The following is an 18,067-nucleotide window of genomic DNA, read 5'->3' as shown; positions in this document are numbered from 1 at the left end:
GTGAATTGGATGTGTGCTTGTGTTATTAAATCATAGGTGTATAATATGGTAAGTATAATTCTTGTTGCATGAACTTACTAAGCACAATGTGCTTACCTCGTTCTCTTTTTTTTTCCCTATTTTGTAGTGCTCGGGAGCTCGAAGGTTGGAGATTAGTCGGAGCTTTATCACACTATCAACCCATATCTTTTGGTATTTGAAAATGACTTATTTTGAAAGAATGGCATGTATAGACTAAATACCAATATTACATAGAAATGAATGTTTGTAACTTAGCTGTTGTTGGTATGGCTAGAGTAAGTATAACTTTGAGATTTTGCGAAAAATTTCTTATGGCTTCGATTTAATATTAGTTTAGTCCCGATGCATGTTTTGGGCTTCGGAGGCCCATCCAAGGGACGTCATGACATGATTCGATAAATGAATAGTAATTAAACTCGTAATAACAGAAAAATTAATTCAGTAAAATCTGGTAATGCCTCGTATCCTATTCCGGCGACGAAAAAGGGTAGGGGTATTATATTTGTTGGTATCAGAGCTACGATTTAGCCTGTTCTCGGGCCGACGTAGCAAATATGAGATTAGCTATACATGCCATTTAAATTATTATTGATAGTGTGATATCTCTTGATCATTTGAAATGTGATTTTCTTATAGTAAATGTCTGCCGACCGAGCTCAACCCGAGGAAGCTGGGAGTCATGCTCCGGCTTTAGAACAAAGAGAAGCTGAAGCTACTAGTAGTAGAAGGTCCGAGACAAGGGACCAAAATTAAGAAGCTAAAATGGCCTTCTATCAAATGATGAATGAATGGTTTACTCAGTATATAAGAACTAACCCTGTAGTGCAGCAAACTCAAGCTCCCCATCCTCCTCCTCTATCGGTTCCCGAGATTTTGCAGGGTATAGGTGCCGAATCTATCAGAAAAGGGAAAGCTCTGGTTGATAAAATTAGAAAATATGGGGCAGAGGAATTCAGAGCTACAGTTAATGATGATCCCGAACGAGCTGAGTTTTGGTTAGAGAATACTATTCGGGTTTTCGAGGAATTGTCTTGCACACCAGAAGAGCGCCTGAAATGTGCAGTATCATTGCTAAAAGATACAGCTTACCACTAGTGGAATACTAAAGTTTCAGTTTTTTCGAAAGAAGAAATTACGTGGGAATTCTTTCAGACCGAGTTCAGAAAGAAATATATTAGTCAGAGGTTCCTTGATCAGAATAGAAAAGAATTTCTTGAGCTGAAACAGGGTAACAGATCAATATCTGAGTATGAAAAAGAATTTGTCCGATTGAGTAAATATGCTCGGGAATGGGTACAATCAGAGGCTGAAATGTGCAAATGATTCGAAGATGGGTTGAATGAAGAAATTAAGCTACTGATCGAAATTCTTGAAATTCGAGAGTTTGCTACATTGGCAGAGCGATCTTATAAAGCAGACGATTTAATTAAGCAAAGAAAAGAAACAAGTGAAAGAGAAGCTCGGGTTTTCGAGAAAAGATCGATGGAAAATCTCGGTTTCGCTTCAAAGAAATTGAAGAAATACCAGATCGTTTACCCCACCACCGGGTATTCGGGTAGAGAGCGAGGTTTTCAAACATACTAATCCAAGACCTTCTACTCCATCGGTGACCGGTGTTGGCGGTGTTGGTACCCTAAGCCAAGATGCCGATCTGTAATAAAACTCATTTTTTGAATGCCGATTAAAGAGCGGGCTTTTACCGATGTGGTTCTTTCGATCATTTCCTCGAGATTGTCTAGAAAGGGGTGAAAAGAAGTGAACAGACATCGGTCGAGTAATCCGGTTTGAGGGTAGACCACCTCGACGATCTGGTGATGTCGGTGGTAGCCGAGGAGCTACGAGAGATACTGCAGGCAGGCCTGAGGCACGAGCACTTGCTAGGACATATGCCACCGTGCTAGAGAAGATGCTTCAGCACCTGATGTTATTACTGGAACGTTTTCTTTACTTGATACTGATATTACTGCATTGATTGATCCTGGTTCTACACATTCATACATATGCACAAAATTAGTATTTGTTAAAAATTTATCTGTTGAACCTACTGAATTTGTGGTTAAAGTCTCGAACCCCCTGGGCCAGTTTGTGATGGTGGATAAAGTTTGTTAAAATTGTCCACTGATGGTAAGAGGTTATTGTTTCTCGGCTGACTTGATGTTACTTCCTTTTGATGAGTTCGATGTGATATTGGGTATGGATTGGCTAACTCAGCATGATGCAGTAGTAAACTGTAGATAGAAATATATTGTGTTGAAGTGTCAGAATGGAGAATTACTTTGGGTTAAATCTGATCAGACAGAGGAATTATCTAATGTGATTTCAGTACTGATAGCTCAGAGGTGTATCAGAAAAGGGTATGATGCTTATTGGGCATATGTGTTAGACACCAAGGTATCTGAGTCAAAGATCCAGGCAGTGCCAGTTGTATGTGAATTTTCTGATGTGTTTCCACAGGAATTCTGAGTTTGCCACCAGAAAGAGAAGTGAAATTTTCTATAGATCTGATTCCAGGAACTACTTCGATCTCCATAGCTCCGTATCGTATGGCTCCTGCGGAATTAAAGGAGTTAAAGACACAGTTGCAAGAACTTGTTGACAGGGGTTTTGTCCGACCAAGTCATTCACCTTGGGGTGCTCCAGTTCTATTTGTGAAGAAGAAGGACGGGTCTTTAAGATTATGTATTGATTACCGACAGCTTAACAAAGTCACCATAAAGAATAAGTACCCGTTGCCTCGGATTGATGATCTGTTTGGCCAATTGAAGGGTGCCACTGTATTTTCAAAAATTGATCTCCGATTAGGCTACTATCAGTTACAGGTAAAGGAGTCAGATGTACCGAAAAGAACTTTCAGAACCAGGTATGGGCATTACGAGTTTTTAGTTATGCTGTTTGGGCTGACTAATACACCTGCAGTATTTATGGACCTGATGAATCGGATATTCAGACCGTACTTAGACAGGTTTGTGGTAGTTTTTATTGATGATATCTTGGTCTATTCCCGAGATGAAAATGAGCATGCAGAACATTTTAGAATTGTGTTGCAAATTCTGCGAGAAAAGCAGCTATATGCTAAATTCAGTAAATGTGAACTTTGGCTTCGAGAAGTGGGTTTTCTCGGACATATTGTATCCGCAGAAGGCATCAGGGTAGATCCGAGTAAAATCTCAGCTATTGTTAATTGGAGTCCACTGAAAAATGTATCTGAAGTTAGAAGTTTCTTGGGTTTAGCTGGTTATTATCGGAGATTTGTAAAGGGGTTCTCTATGATAGCTTCTCCGATGACCCGTTTATTACAGAAAGATGTTAATTTCAGTGGACTAAGGAATGCTAGCAGAGTTTCGACCGATTGAAAGATTTGTTGAAAAAAGCACCTGTGTTGGTACAACCTGAATCGGGTAAAGAATTTATTATTTATAGTGATGCATCATTAAATGGTTTAGGTTGTGTCTTGATGCAAGAAGGTAAAGTTATAGCTTATGCTTCGAGACAACTTAAGACACATGAAAGAAATTACCCGATGCATGATCTTGAATTAGCTGCTATTATATTTGCATTAAAAATATGGCGACATTATTTGTATGGTGAAAAATGTCATATTTATACTGATCATAAAAGTTTGAAATATCTGATGACACAAAAAGATCTGAATTTGAGACAGCGTAGGTGGCTTGAATTGATAAAGGACTATGATTTGATTATTTATTACCATCCGGGTAAGGCTAGTGTTGTTGCTGATGCTTTAAGTCGAAAATCTCTATTTGCTTTGCGAGCTATGAATGCCCAATTGTCTTTGGTTGATGATGGTTCAGTCGTAGCTGAGTTGAGAGTTAAACCGACATTTCTACAACAAATATATGAAGCTCAGAAAAATGATGAGAAGCTACAGGCTAAACGGGTACAATGTGAATTAGGTAATGATTCAGAATTTCAGATTGGGATTGATGGTTGTTTATTATTCAGAGGCAGAGTATGTGTACCAAAGAATTCAGAGCTTGTACAGAAGATTATACACGAGGCACACAGTGGTATTATATCCGTGCATCCGGGAGGTAATAAAATGTATAATGATTTGAAGAAGATGTACTGGTGGCCAGGTATGAAACGTGATATTTCTGAGTTTGTATCAAGATGTCTGATATGTCAACAGGTCAAAGCAGAACATCAGGTACCTTCAGGATTGCTCCAGCCAATTACTACACCGAAATGGAAATGGGAAAGAATTACTATGGATTTTATGTCGGGATTACCATTGTCACCGAAAAAGAAAGATGCCATTTGGGTGATCGTTGATCGATTAACAAAATCAGCACATTTTATCCCGGTACGTATGGATTATTCTCTAGATAAATTGGCTGAACTGTATATATCTGAGATTGTCAGGCTGCATGGAGTGCCAATCTCTATTATCTATGATAGAGATCCCCGATTTACATCTCATTTCTGGGACAAATTGCAAGAAGCCTTGGGTACTCAATTGCATTTCAGCACTGCATTTCATCCTCAGACAGATGGCCAATCTGAGCGTGTAATTCAGGTACTGGAAGATATGCTCCGATGTTGTGTATTAGAGTTTGAAGGTAATTGGGAGAAGTATCTACCTTTGATTGAATTTGCTTATAATAACAGTTATCAGTCCAGTATTAAAATGGCTCCGTATGAAGCTTTGTATGGTAGAAAATGTAGAACACCATTATATTGGACAGAGCTTAGTGAAAAGAAGATACTTGGGGTTGATTTGATCCGAGAAATAGAAGAAAAAGTCAAGGTGATTCGAGATAGTCTAAAAGCGACTTCGATCGTCGAAGTCATATCTTGATCTTAAAGCGAAAAAGATTGAATTTCGTGGGTGATAAGGTATTCTTAAAAGTGTCTCCTTGGAAGAAAGTTCTCCGATTCGGTCGAAAGGGCAAATTGAGTCCAAGATTTATCGGGCCATATGAAATCGTAGAAACAATTGGACCGGTCGCTTATTGATTGGCATTACCACCGAAACTCGATAGAATTCATAATGTTTTTCATGTATCTATGCTACGACGGTATCAATCAGATCCTTCACATGTTATTTCTCCGACAGAAGTGGAGATTCAGCCGGATATGACTTACAATGAAAAACCGGTCAAGATATTGGCACGGGAAACAAAAGAGCTTAGAAATAAAAAGATAAATTTGGTGAAAGTATTATGGCAAAAGCACGGAGTTGAGGAAGCAACATGGATACCGGAGGAGACAATGAGGAAACAATACCTGAACCTCTTTACTGGTAAGATTTTCGAAGACGAAAATCCTTAAGGGGGGAGAGTTGTAATGACCCAAATTCAATGCTATCGGAATAGTGGTTTCGTAACCACAAATTTGATTTAAAGAAAAATTTATTTTAATATTTTTGCATGAATATTGATATGATAGGAAAATCGTATGAAAATATAGATAGAAGAATTTTACCGATTTAGTGGTTAGTTAGAAAAAGAAATTATTGAAGAAATTGGGTAAAAACAAGGTATCGAGATCTCAATCTTGTAAAATTGAGTCAAAAATATTTTTATAAATATTTATGAAGTGTTAGTAATATGATATTAAAATTTCGTTAGAAAATTTTAATGTTTGGGTAGTCAATTAAGTGAAAAGGACTAAATTGAAAAGGTGTAAAAGTTACTAGAAGGATTAAATAGCTCAATTGTTAAATGAGTAGGGACATAAATTGAAAATAAGCCCAAAAGAAGATATTTTGGGCGGCATACGCTGAGAAAAATCAGGAGAATTGAAGAATTAAGGGTAAAATTGGAATGTTGCAAAATTTACTTTAAAAGTTAGGACTAAAGTGGAATATTTAGAATTCTCTTTATTTTTCTGCATTCTCATCAGCCAGAAAATGTCCTAAGGGTTTCTTCAAGCTGATTTTTCATAATTTTTGCACCAAGTGAGTTAATCCTTGCCTTTTTCTTGTAATTTTTGTGTTTCTAAGACTTTTACAACTAGGTCCTATTACTAAATTCATTAGTTTTTGATTTTATGAATGAATTTGAAAGTTTCTATGAATATGTACTGGAATTTTATGATGAAATAGGATGAAATTGAAGCTTTAATTTGTTTATGAGATGATTTTATAAGGTAATTTCAATAGAAATTGATTTGTAGGACTTAATTGTGAAAAAAGTTTGGAATTAAAGTCTAGTGCTAAAATTCTGATTTCCAAAGGTTATAAAGTAGTTTAAAGTGATAGAATAAAGTGTTGGTTGAGAAAAATCAGCTCAATTGAGAGGTTAATTGAGCAGGGATGGAATTATCATTTATTGAAAGCTTAGGGAAAGAATGGTAATTAACATTATGCACTAAAACAGTTTTGGACAGTAGCAGTAGTCTAACTTTGAAAAATCACCATAAATTTCAGGGATCAAATTAGAGGATGAATAAAATATTAAATTAAATCTTATTGAGTTTAGTTTCTTATAAAAGAAACAGTGTAAGCAATGAAATTGTAAATCATGAGATATAATAGATTTTTTAAGACAAGGTCAGAATGAATTTGGGTTCCCCTGTTATGACTTTGGAAAATCATTAAAAATTTTTAAAAAACGAATATGAGTTATAATTTATATGGTTAGAATCTTTAATGAGTCTGTTTTCAGAAGAAATAAATAGAAACATCATCCGAATTTTGTACAATGAGATAATTAATTTTTAGTGAAGAGAGGTCGAAACTTTTGAACAGTGAAACAAGGGAAACTTTAAAGAATAAACTGTACTTATTGGCTAAACCAAAAATTCTAGAAATTTTATGGTAAGAATATATGTGAGTCTAGTTTTGGAGAAAATTAGTGGATAATAATTTGGAGTTCCGTAGCTCAAGATATAAATAATTTAGTGACTGTGACTCAGTGAGACAACTTTGAATGCACTATAAATAATAATGGAATTATAGAGAGTGTTACATATGAACATGAAAAGTATTAGATTAATGATTAAATTTATTTATTTAGATTCGGAAAATTCAAATACGAAGCAAGATCGAGGAAAATAAAAAGTTTAGGATTAGTAGATTTTTGGTTACGAACAAGTGTCGAGATAAGTTCGTGTAACTTGAATTATATTCTTAAATGCCTGAAATGTTTGTTATTGATGTGAATATGATTTGAATGTTCATTGTATGATAATTGATGAAGTATTGATATTCTTGATGAAAAGAGAAAATAAATCCCGGTTGAATGAAAGGAAAATTCGATGGATCTCTGAAAAGGAATTGACGGTAAAAAGGATCTAGCCCGGACGGGTGATCCTATCCCGATATAGACCTCCCGAAGAATATGTGAAAAATGGATTTAGCCCGGACGGGTAATCCGAATTAGGGTCTGAATTTAGCCTGGACTGGTAATTCAGATCCAAGCTCATTAGAGTAATTGTCGTTGTGAGGATTTAGCTTTGGTGGTAATCGACAATACTCTATGAGTTTATATTATAGGATTTAGCTGGTGGTAATCCGTTGTAAGGATGAGGTTCATGGAGTGTGCTCTCTGAAATAGAAATGTGCGCACATGAATATGAATTGACGGACCCGGATTTGTACACTAAAGTGTACATCTGAAAATTCATCGAAATTCTGGGAAATTCAACGGGATAAATATGGAAAAATAACAAGGGAATGGAAAATATGGAATTGATGAGCTCATCAATCATTTGTCTTTGTAATGAATTTATATGATGTTTACTTAACTAATGCAAAAGTTGAGTTTGTATGTGATAGGTATATGTTTATGTGAATTGGATGTGTGCTTGTGTTATTAAATGATAGGTGTTTAATATGGTAAGTATAATTCTTGTTGCATGAACTTACTAAGCACAATGTGCTTACCCCGTTCTCTTTTTTTTCCCTATTTTGTAGTGCTCGGAAGCTCGAAGGTTGGAGATTAGTCGGAGCTTTATCACACTATCAACCCATATCTTTTGGTATTTGAAAATGACTTATTTTGAAAGAATGACATGTATAGACTAAATACTAATATTACATAGAAATGAATGTTTGTAACTTAGCTGTTGGTATGGCTAGAGTAAGTATAACTTTGAGATTATGCAAAAAATTTCTTATGGCTTCGATTTAATATCAGTTTAGGCCCAATGTATGTTTTGGGCTTCGGAGGCTCATCCAAGTGACGTCATGACATGATTCGATAAATGAATTGTAATTAAACTCGTAATAACAGAAAAATTAATTCAGTAAAATCTGGTAATGCCTCGTATCCTATTCCGGAGACGGAAACGGGTAGGGGGTATTACAGAACTCTTGTGATAAAAAGTTGGCATGTGAAACACCTAGTCTGCTTGTGTGTGGTGATAATTTGAATTTTCTGATTTATTGCATAAATTCCCCATGTCTAAGGAAGTCTGTTCGAATGAGATTTATGATATATGATTGTTTGAATATGTGCATGCTCAAATTCTCTTTGTTTCACTTGTGTGAATTGTTGGTGAGTAAGAAATTCGCGCTGCATTTTAGAAGGAGTGAACAATATCGTGTGTTCAATCTTGGAGTTCACTATTCTGGTTCACCTTTGAGAGAAAGCAAGCATCGTAAATTTTGTTTGAATGAACATGTAAACAATCTTTGCTTGTATGATGCTTTGTCATTAAGTCTGAAAACGAGACATGTGAATCTTGTTGGCTTGTTAAGACAAAATCAAATCTTTGATTCCGGAGGATGTTGTATATTGTTGTTTAACAGATTCGAGACATATGAATGTTTGAAGGCATGCTTGTTTAATTTTCTTTTGATTCGAATGTGTGACAAGACGATGGCATGTAAAATGGTTGGTGCATTTGAATTTGAAGTTGGTGTCTTATACAAGTTTTGCATGTTTGAGTAAGATTGATCGAGTGAAACTTAGGTTACACGATCATTTGGAGGACTCCTTGATACATTTTGATTATAATTTTGATTTGATTCTTATGCATTCTCTATTGCCGAAATGGAGAACCATTTTGAAAAGGTAAGATCCACTTCTATTTTTGATCCCGGTATTGGACTATGCATTCTAATTTTGAATAAGACTCCGAAAATATCCTTTGCGTTTATAAATTTTAGTGTCGCTAATTCGTTCCATTCTTGTGTAGGTGACAGTTTGGAATGGTTTCCTCCTAAAGAGGGAGGGTATGGAAATAACTTGTTTTCTTTTCAAACCATTTGTGGTTCTCGGAGTTTTAAAAACGATACTGTCCGGATCATGAACAAAAGGGCTTGTGATCTCGAAATTTTTTTCTCGAGCAAGTGGCCTGATTTGAGGACAAATCGTCTTCAAGAGGGAGGGTATGATGCGATCCCGACCACATCATGTTTCGATACCACTCGACGCCATCGAGAATGGTCAAAACACGAGGGCCCAAGTGCAAGATGAAGCTCAAACTTCAGCTCAATAAGCTCAATCTTAGTTTTCCCAGCTTGTTCTTAGCTCGACCCATCCAATGGAGCTCAATTCGGCTTAATGCTAGCTCCTTGAGCTTGATTTCAATTTATTTAATTGCATGCATTTAAGTTGCTGGAATAAATTTATTGAGTTAGTTAATTAGTTAAATTTCAGCTCAAATAATTTAATTTTAATTTTAATGTGTATAAATTCTGGACATTTTTTTTAATTAAGCTTCAATGTGTTCTAGTTAGTGCATAATTTTAATGTGTCAAGTTTAGGACAAATTTATCATTTGTTGATAATTAATTTGTCCAATGAATGAGCTATTCAAGTTGTCTTAGTGCTGACCTTATTTAAGTCGTCCTTGTTCCAAATTAATTTATGATGTTTAAAACTAATTAATTGTTCAATTTAATTTGTACAGGTACTTGTAAGGGGACGGCATGGACATTGGCAGCCCTTGCATGCATTTGTCGATTCATTGAAGATGGCTGTTGGATATGCATGCATTTGCACATTCATTGAACTCCTTTAATGAGCAGCATGTATTCGGTCATACATGAACCTTAGAGCTGCACTTCTCATTTTTTTAGCTGATCATTTATCTTTTCAAGGCAGCAACTTAAGATGTTCACATTGCTGGAGGTTTTTTCACATTGGTGGCTGATCAATTTCGTCCCTTCACACTTGGAGGCTATTGGAGTTCATCAATTCACACTATTTGGGCTGTTCATGCTCCAAAACTCCCATTAAAATGCTGTTGCACGTTCAGCTTCTCAAGACAGGATTTAAGGAGCTCATTTAAGCACTTGGCCAAACTTAGACATGGCCAATCAACTCCCAACTCTTCCAAATACATTCAGCTGACTCTCCTTTATCTAGAAGCTGTCCAATGGCATTCTAAAGAGCTAAATATAGACCTGGAATTTATTTGGATTTATTCTAGAATTTTTTAGTTTATTAAAAGCTGAAATTAGCTGTCCATTTAGTTGCTCAAGTGTCCATTCAACTAGCCTAGGAATTTAGGTATAAATAGTTTGTTTTGTAATCATTTTAAGGGTTAGACAACATACCTGGACATTTTATGAATTTTAATTCATTTGTGAGTTTATTCAACTCTCTAAATTCGTTTAAGACTCAAGTAGACTTATCTAGCTTGCTAGTGGCGTCTGTCTTGTTTCTTTGAACTTATCACTCAATCCCGAGTGTGGCGTTCAACCCCGATACCTTTGGTTCCTATCTCTTAATAGATAGTGGGTCAAGGTCATTTCTATCAACTATCCATCACCGTAAGTGTTAATAAGTCTCGAGTCAATACTCACTAATAGTATTGGTTCATTCTTGACCTTAATTTTACCTATCCATTCCTGCTATCTTCATTGCCTTACTTGTTATTTTCCTTAGCTAAGCCATCACCTATCCTATCCCTAAACACTTCTTAGCCAAACCATCACCTATCATACTCTCAAGACACTTTGCAAACCGTCGTTAAGTCTGCAATCAGTCGAACAAGTTCAAACTCCAAGCAAGAATGATACTTCTCTATTTAAACAATCGGGCACATCAATGACTCGACTCATATCACCGAGCCGATTCGTATCAGATGGTAGAGTAATATAATTGGAAGTCCGTCAATGGATCCTTGAAATTTTGTAATAAAGAAACAGTACTAAAAAAATTTGAGTTAGGGTTAGTTAAAATATAATCATTTCTCACTTTTGTATGGGTGTTTTCTTGCTTTCCTTTTTCCTTTTCCACTTGAGAACTCTCCAATTTTACTTCATATGGGTTTTCAATCACCAAATTTGGACCATCATGTAGAATTTTATCACTTAAGGTTTCTTTTTTCTTGGTCTTTTCACATGATTCTGTCTCACTTCCCATATCCCCTCACAAGTATTATGAATATTAAATTCAGTACAATACATCTCCCTAGGAGAACATGACGTTTCTATCTCATCTAACTCACTAGATTCAAGGAAAAAAAATTCTCACTATCATCTTTTTCCGGTTCACAAAGTTCGCCATCACAAATCTCTTTTCCAGTAGAGTATGAGTCAACAAAAGGTACGAAGTCATACTTACTTTCTTCTCTAGTTGGGTATTTAATTGGACATTACAAACCCTTACGATCTTTTGAACTACACCAATAACATTGCACAAAAGGTGATAACTCAATCATATTCATCATTTCGTTTGGCCATCTCTCATTGAATTGACAACCTAATTTATGATCACTTTTTCCATCAAAATAAGTCACGTGATCATTCTTTCCATGAAATTCTAGAATTGAGAACTTTGATTTAGCTAAAAAAATTTCTCATGGTAATTATTAACCAAAGTCTCATCATTTGCACGAGAAACACATCGAGCATTATTTGCACGAAGACGAGGCTGATCGACCTTATCTCCCCAATTACAATTTCAACGCTCAATTTTGGTACTTAAACATTCCAAATTTTTATTGATTGTGTCTAGAACAGTGTCACATTTTTTATCTCGAGCATTTCGATCCTTTAGATTTTGTTGCAACCTATCGAACCTGTGTTCGAACTTATCATTAACTTCATTGAGGTCATGTTGTAATTTTGTTGCCAAACCAGTAAGATTTTTGATGGTCACTAGTGGTATGTGATAATGCTTGAAAAGAGTTATATTTTCTGCCTTTCGACCTAGCTAATTTTTTGTACTTAGGTATATTTTGTTTCATTTTAGGGTATTTTAATTAGCATTTATTATATTGCATTCAGACTTGGACTATGTTGAGTTATTTGGTGCTTTTAATTGGTTTTTGTGGAAGTTTTGTTGTAGGAAAGGAACAGGTTTTTGAAGAAAGGAAATAAATGAGTGAAGTTTTTCTAAGGCAAAGTGCATATGATATGCCAGCATGAGTGCCACAATAATGCCGGGAAGACTGAGTCAAACGTTTCACACGTAGATGTTTCAGTTTGAAATTTAAACTCGTACTAGATAAATCACCCTAGAAAATAATAGAAGATTAACATAAAATGTTTGGCTAAACTCTATCTATAAAAAGACGATGAATGGGACCTCAAAAGGCATCCCGGAGAGAAGTAGAAGAGTAAGAGATCTTGAGTAGAAGAGGAAGTCATCCCCTCGGCTAACATAGGATTGTACTGCTGTAGTGTAGACTAGTGGAAGTTATTTTCTCGACCTTCCATTATTTCCTTAGTTCTTTCTTGTGAACTTATTTGGTTGTAGACGATGGTGATGGGAGTTAAATCTCATCAAGTTGAGATTATTTTGATGATACTTAACTTTTTTTAATTTCCATGGTATAAATCTGATTATTTTACTTCTCATTCAATTGTTTAAGTGCAATCCCTAGGAATAGTTGATGTCATATTATTCTTGTGAAGTTGATTTAATACGGGAAATGTTAGATTACTTAACAAATATTGAATGGCATGAGCAACATTCGAATGATGCTTGCATCATAAAGAAGGAATTACACATGTTACTGTAATAAGACCCTGTATGAGCAGGGATAGTGACTTGAGGTTTTACCCCTAAAAGTGGTAGACCATTCTAGGATTCTTTTGTACAGTAAGTTAATCAAGATTTTGCCACAACATTATTTCCAGTAAGGTTGATTCTAAGTAATCCCAACCTTTCACATAAATATCTTCGCCTTAACATTCTTAGTTGATTATTGGTTATTTATATATTACTCACGCAATAGTTTCCATATTTACATTTCTGTTATCACCTTTTCCATAGGAATTCCAGTTATTTACGCATCACCGCTTATGTACCTTAGCCTTTCAAATAGCATTTCTTTCAATCATTTTACTATAACATTAACTTGACCCTATTATGATAACTTGACCAATTTTGTGCCTTAATCCGATCCTTGTTGGAATGATATTCACTCATCACTTTATTACTTGAACCGACATGTGTACTTGCACAAAAAATTGCACACCATTTTATACGTGACAAGTTTTTGGCATCGTTGCCAAGGATCGGTAATTTGGTGAATTTTAGTTTGGTTATTTTACTTAGTAGTTTTATTTAACTTAATGTGTTTACTTTTTACAGGTTTGCCATCAGTGCATGAGAAGAGGCATTCCTGCTAACACAAAATACCTTTTTGATGTAGAGATTGATAGAACACTGCGGAGAAAGAGAAAAGAATTAAGAAAAATGGCTAGAAACAAGAATCATGTTAATGGTAATCCAAATGATCACAATGAAAATTCTCCCGTTGGAAGTGTGGTGGAAGAACGAGATAGGCCAATTAGAGAGCATACTATCCCGATATTAGATGATCTGAATCCATGAATAGTCAGATTGACTATACAAGCTCAGCAATTTAAGTTGAGACCAGTAATGTTCCAGATGTTACAAACTATAGGGAAATTTGGTAGATTACCCACTGAAGACCCACGACTACATTTAAGAATTTTTCTAGACGTCTATGACTCATTCAAACAACAAGGTGTTCTTGAAGACGCCTTGAGACTTAAGCTATTCTTGTATTTCTTAAGAGAACATGCCAGGGCATGGTTAAATGCTTTGCCATGAGGAATAGTGACATCATGGAATGAACTTTACAAGAAATTTTTGTTAAGGTATAATCCTCCCACTATGAATGGTAAATTGAGAAATGATATTACATCCTTTCGGCAATTTGAAGATGAAACGCTATATGAAGCGTGAGAACGATTTAAGGAGTTAACTAGAAAATGTCCGATGCATGGATTCTAGCACTGGACTCAAATGGAGATGTTTACAATGGGTTAAATACGCATACCGAAATGGTAGTTGATGCTTCAGCAAATGGTACTTTGTTGGATAAGACATATTAATGAAGCATATGAAATTTTAGAAAAAATTACCAACAAGGATTACCAGTACCCGGCTACATGAGCTGGGACGGGTAAGAGAGCTGTCGATACTATCGAGCTCGATGTAATCACTTCATTAAAGGCCCATGTATTTTCTCTAACTAATATAATGAAAACCATGAAACCTTCAACTACTGTACAGGAAATAACAGCAGTTGAATCATCATGTGTTTATTGTTTTGAAAGTCACATGTTTGATGAATGTCCATCTAATCCAGTGTTAGTATACTATATGGGGAACTCCAATCGAAACATTAACCCATACTCCAGTACCTACAATTTAGGATGGAGACAACATCTGAATTTTAGTTGGAATAATCAAAGTGTAGGAAATTTCAATACTGTCGCAAGGCAGAATGTCAACAATGCACCGCCAGGATACATTCAACTAATGCCCCGAAAAAATTATCAGTATGGTCAGGCATCATAATCTACTTCTATGAAAGCTTTGTTAGAGGAGTATATAGCTAAGAATGATGATGTGATCTAGAGTCAAGCTACACTCTTTCGAGCACTTGATAATCAAGCGGGACAGATAGCTAATGCTTTGAACACAAGATTGCAGGGAGCATTACCTAGTGACACCAAAAATTTGAGGACACAAGGCAAGGAGCAATGCAAGGCTATGACTCTTAGAAGCGAGACTCAACTAGATGATATTGATCAAAATGTCGCGGTACAAGAGGACAACTTAAGACGTGGCCAAGTAAAGATCCTAGAGCCATCTAAAAAACATACTGCACTTGAAAAGGGTAAGTAGAAGAATGTTGTGACAGAACTAGATCATGCTGCCAACAAAAATGCCATAGCAAAACAGTATTAGCAACCTGAAGGATGACCACCTCTACCATTTCCTCAGCAATTTCATAATTCTAGGCAAGATGCTCATTTTAAATTTTTTTTAGATGTTTTGAAACAACTCCATATCAACATACCGCTAGTCAAAACATTAGAGCAAATGCCCAACTACGTAAAATTTATGAAGGATATATTGCCAAAAAAATGCAGATTGGGAGAATTTGAGACTGTTTCTCTCATTGAAAGGTGCACAACAATGTTGATGAATAAGTTATGATATGAGTCACAAAGGCCCAACCCAAGTTCAAGAACGTGATGGGCTCAAATTACCACAAGGCCCAATAACGAGATCAAAAGCGTGACAAATGCGTTCCAAACTAAATGGGACCATTCAAGAGTTCGTTAGCAAGGCCTTAGATGCGTACACAAAAGAACGAGAAAATCAAGATTCACTTTCTTGTTTTCAAGAAAATCAAGAAACCGAATCTTGGCCCAATTTTGCTGTTTGGAGCGATTTCAAGAATCAAGAAAATCAAGATTTCAAATCTTGGAAATCTTGGTCCAAGAAACTGAATCTTGCAGCCAAGGCGCATTGGATCTCCGTCATGAGCATCAACAACTCAATTTCGGTAAAAGATGGATCACAAGCCCAAGTTCTTGAAGGCAAGGCCCAATAAGAATTTTCCAAGCCCAAGTTCTTGAAGGCAAGGCCCAATAAGAATTTTCCAAGCCCAAGCAAGAAATCCACCCATATTTAGTTGAAAATCAGGCCAAATTGTCAAAGGGCCCAATTTGTAAACATTTTCATTGTTAATTTAAATTTTAGGCTTTAGGAAGGTTACATGTTAAAATTCGGCCCAAAATAGTCCATTTAAGTGCATGGACAAATTTACCTATTATTTTTATTAATTAGGTTTAATTTTTAAGTTTTCTAATAAGATTAGGATTAGTCTAAGGCCTATTTAAAGGCATGGCCGGCCACCCTTGTATTCACTACTTAGAATTTTATTGAAATTTCAGATTTGTTAAGTGCAGAATTTTCTTTGAGGTTTTTCTCCAAGAATTCTCTCTTGAGTTTTCTTTAGAAGCCGTTTTAACAATCTTTTGATTGTGGGAGCCATCTTCAACCTTCTTCTTGCCATTGATATTCTTTGGAGGGGAGATTAGAGCCGTTTGAAGGGAGTTGTGAAGTCTTTCGGGATTTCAAGGCTTCTTAGGACTTTAATTTAAATTCTTGCTGTTCAATTTCTTTTCTTAGATTCTGCTTGTTTCGATTCTTTTATCTAACTTATTTAATCTTGTTGAATTTCCAGCCTCTTTAATATTCAAGAAGACTGATCGGTACTCTTTCTTGGCAGCCAAATTCGATTAAATCCATCTTTTCCCAATTGATCTTACCGAATTCTTCTTGTCAAATCGATTGAATTGGTTCTTTGGAATTTTGGGGGAAATTGAGTTGCTGTTTCAATTTGGGCAAATCGACATCTCCTTGGGTTTTAAGAACCGTTTTAGTCCATCAATTTATTTCTTTTCTTCTTGTCGCACCAAACCCTAAGTTTTATTAAAATCTGATCGTTTTAATTTTGTTTGCTGTTTTGGTGTTCTTGACAGATTCGATTGACTGGAAATCAATCTTGGAGTTCGAATTCATGTTCTTGCATTCCGAAAACACCTCATTCATAAGTGTTTTGATTCTTGGATGTTCTTTATTGTTTTGGGGATTCTTATCTTCAGATCTGATTAGTTTTAATCTTATTCTCTGCTTTATTTTCAGATCTGTTCGTTAGAGCCTCGTAGGAGTTTTCTCGTGACTTGGCAACTCGATCTTGGTCCGCGCGCTACCCTCTATCAAGTTACCTCCGAAGTTAAAAGACCCCGGGAGTTTCACTATCCCATGTTCAATTGGAAATTACTATGTAGGTTAGGCATTATGTGATTTAGGTGCAAGTATAAATCCAATTCCTATATCTATTTTTAGGAAGCTAGGAATTGAGAAGGCAAGACCTACCACAATAACTTTACAATTAGCTGACAGGTCTTATGTGTAACAGCCATTTTTAATGATGTCGAAAATAGTAGTTTCGGGACCACAATTCTGATAAGTGAGTAATTATTTGAATATTTATTTAATTTCTATGGGATTATTTTAAGGTCGTATTAAATTTTCGTTAAGAAATTTTGAAGTTTAAATGGTTAATTAGGTGAAAAGAACTAAATCGTAAAAGATGTAAAAGTTGAATTCTATTAGTTAAAGGGGTCAAATGGCTATGAAATTTTAAACTAAGGGACTAAGATAGTAATTATACCATTTAAAGAGTTAGTGGGCAAATATGGCTAAGGTTACCTTGAAATTTTTATTATTATTAAGGGTAAATTGGTAAATAAATCTAAGATAAACTAGGAAAGTGCTATCATCTTCCTCATTTCTCTTTTGTTTGGTCGAAATCACCATTTTTGAAGGAGGGAGCATTCGGTTTCTTCTTCTACCTTGTGTGATATGGTTTTGTGTCCTGTTTTTAATGATTTTTATGTTTTTTTGAGTTTGTTTTAGCTTAGTCTAGCTAGCCTAGGGATTAATTTGCAAAACAGTTAAAGGTTGAGGGATTTTCCATGATTTTTTTGAATAGGTTTTGAATTTATTTGATAGATTATTAATCTTGGTTGCAAAATAAACATGTTTTGTTAAGTGATTTTTGATGAAACTGCATTTAGGGATTTATTTGTGAAAATAGTAAATTTTCATGGTAAGATTATGAAATAATTATTTAAGTGGGTTGGTATGAATCCCTATGAAATTTGGCTAGCTAGTATGGAGGATTAAAATGGTTAAATTTCAAGTTATGAGCTTAAGGACTAAATTGTAAAAAGTTAAAATGTTAAGGAAATTTTGTAATTTTGCATAAATATGAATTATGGATTAAATTGAATACTAGGAATATTTAATTTAATGAAATTATCTATTTAGATCAAGATAAACAA

General features: G+C 35.3%; 1 non-coding gene across 1 annotated transcript; it reads right to left on the bottom strand.

Annotated features, from left to right (window-relative positions):
- Window positions 1-14,039: 14,039 nt before the first annotated feature.
- Window positions 14,040-14,146, bottom strand: LOC128032691 (small nucleolar RNA R71). The gene has a single exon (XR_008188959.1). It is a non-coding gene; the product is annotated as a small nucleolar RNA R71 (small nucleolar RNA).
- Window positions 14,147-18,067: the final 3,921 nt, after the last annotated feature.

Source organism: Gossypium raimondii, chromosome 1, assembly GCF_025698545.1.
Source record: "Gossypium raimondii isolate GPD5lz chromosome 1, ASM2569854v1, whole genome shotgun sequence".
NCBI classification, from domain to species: domain Eukaryota; kingdom Viridiplantae; phylum Streptophyta; class Magnoliopsida; order Malvales; family Malvaceae; genus Gossypium; species Gossypium raimondii.
This window is presented reverse-complemented; position numbering and strand designations above follow the sequence as displayed.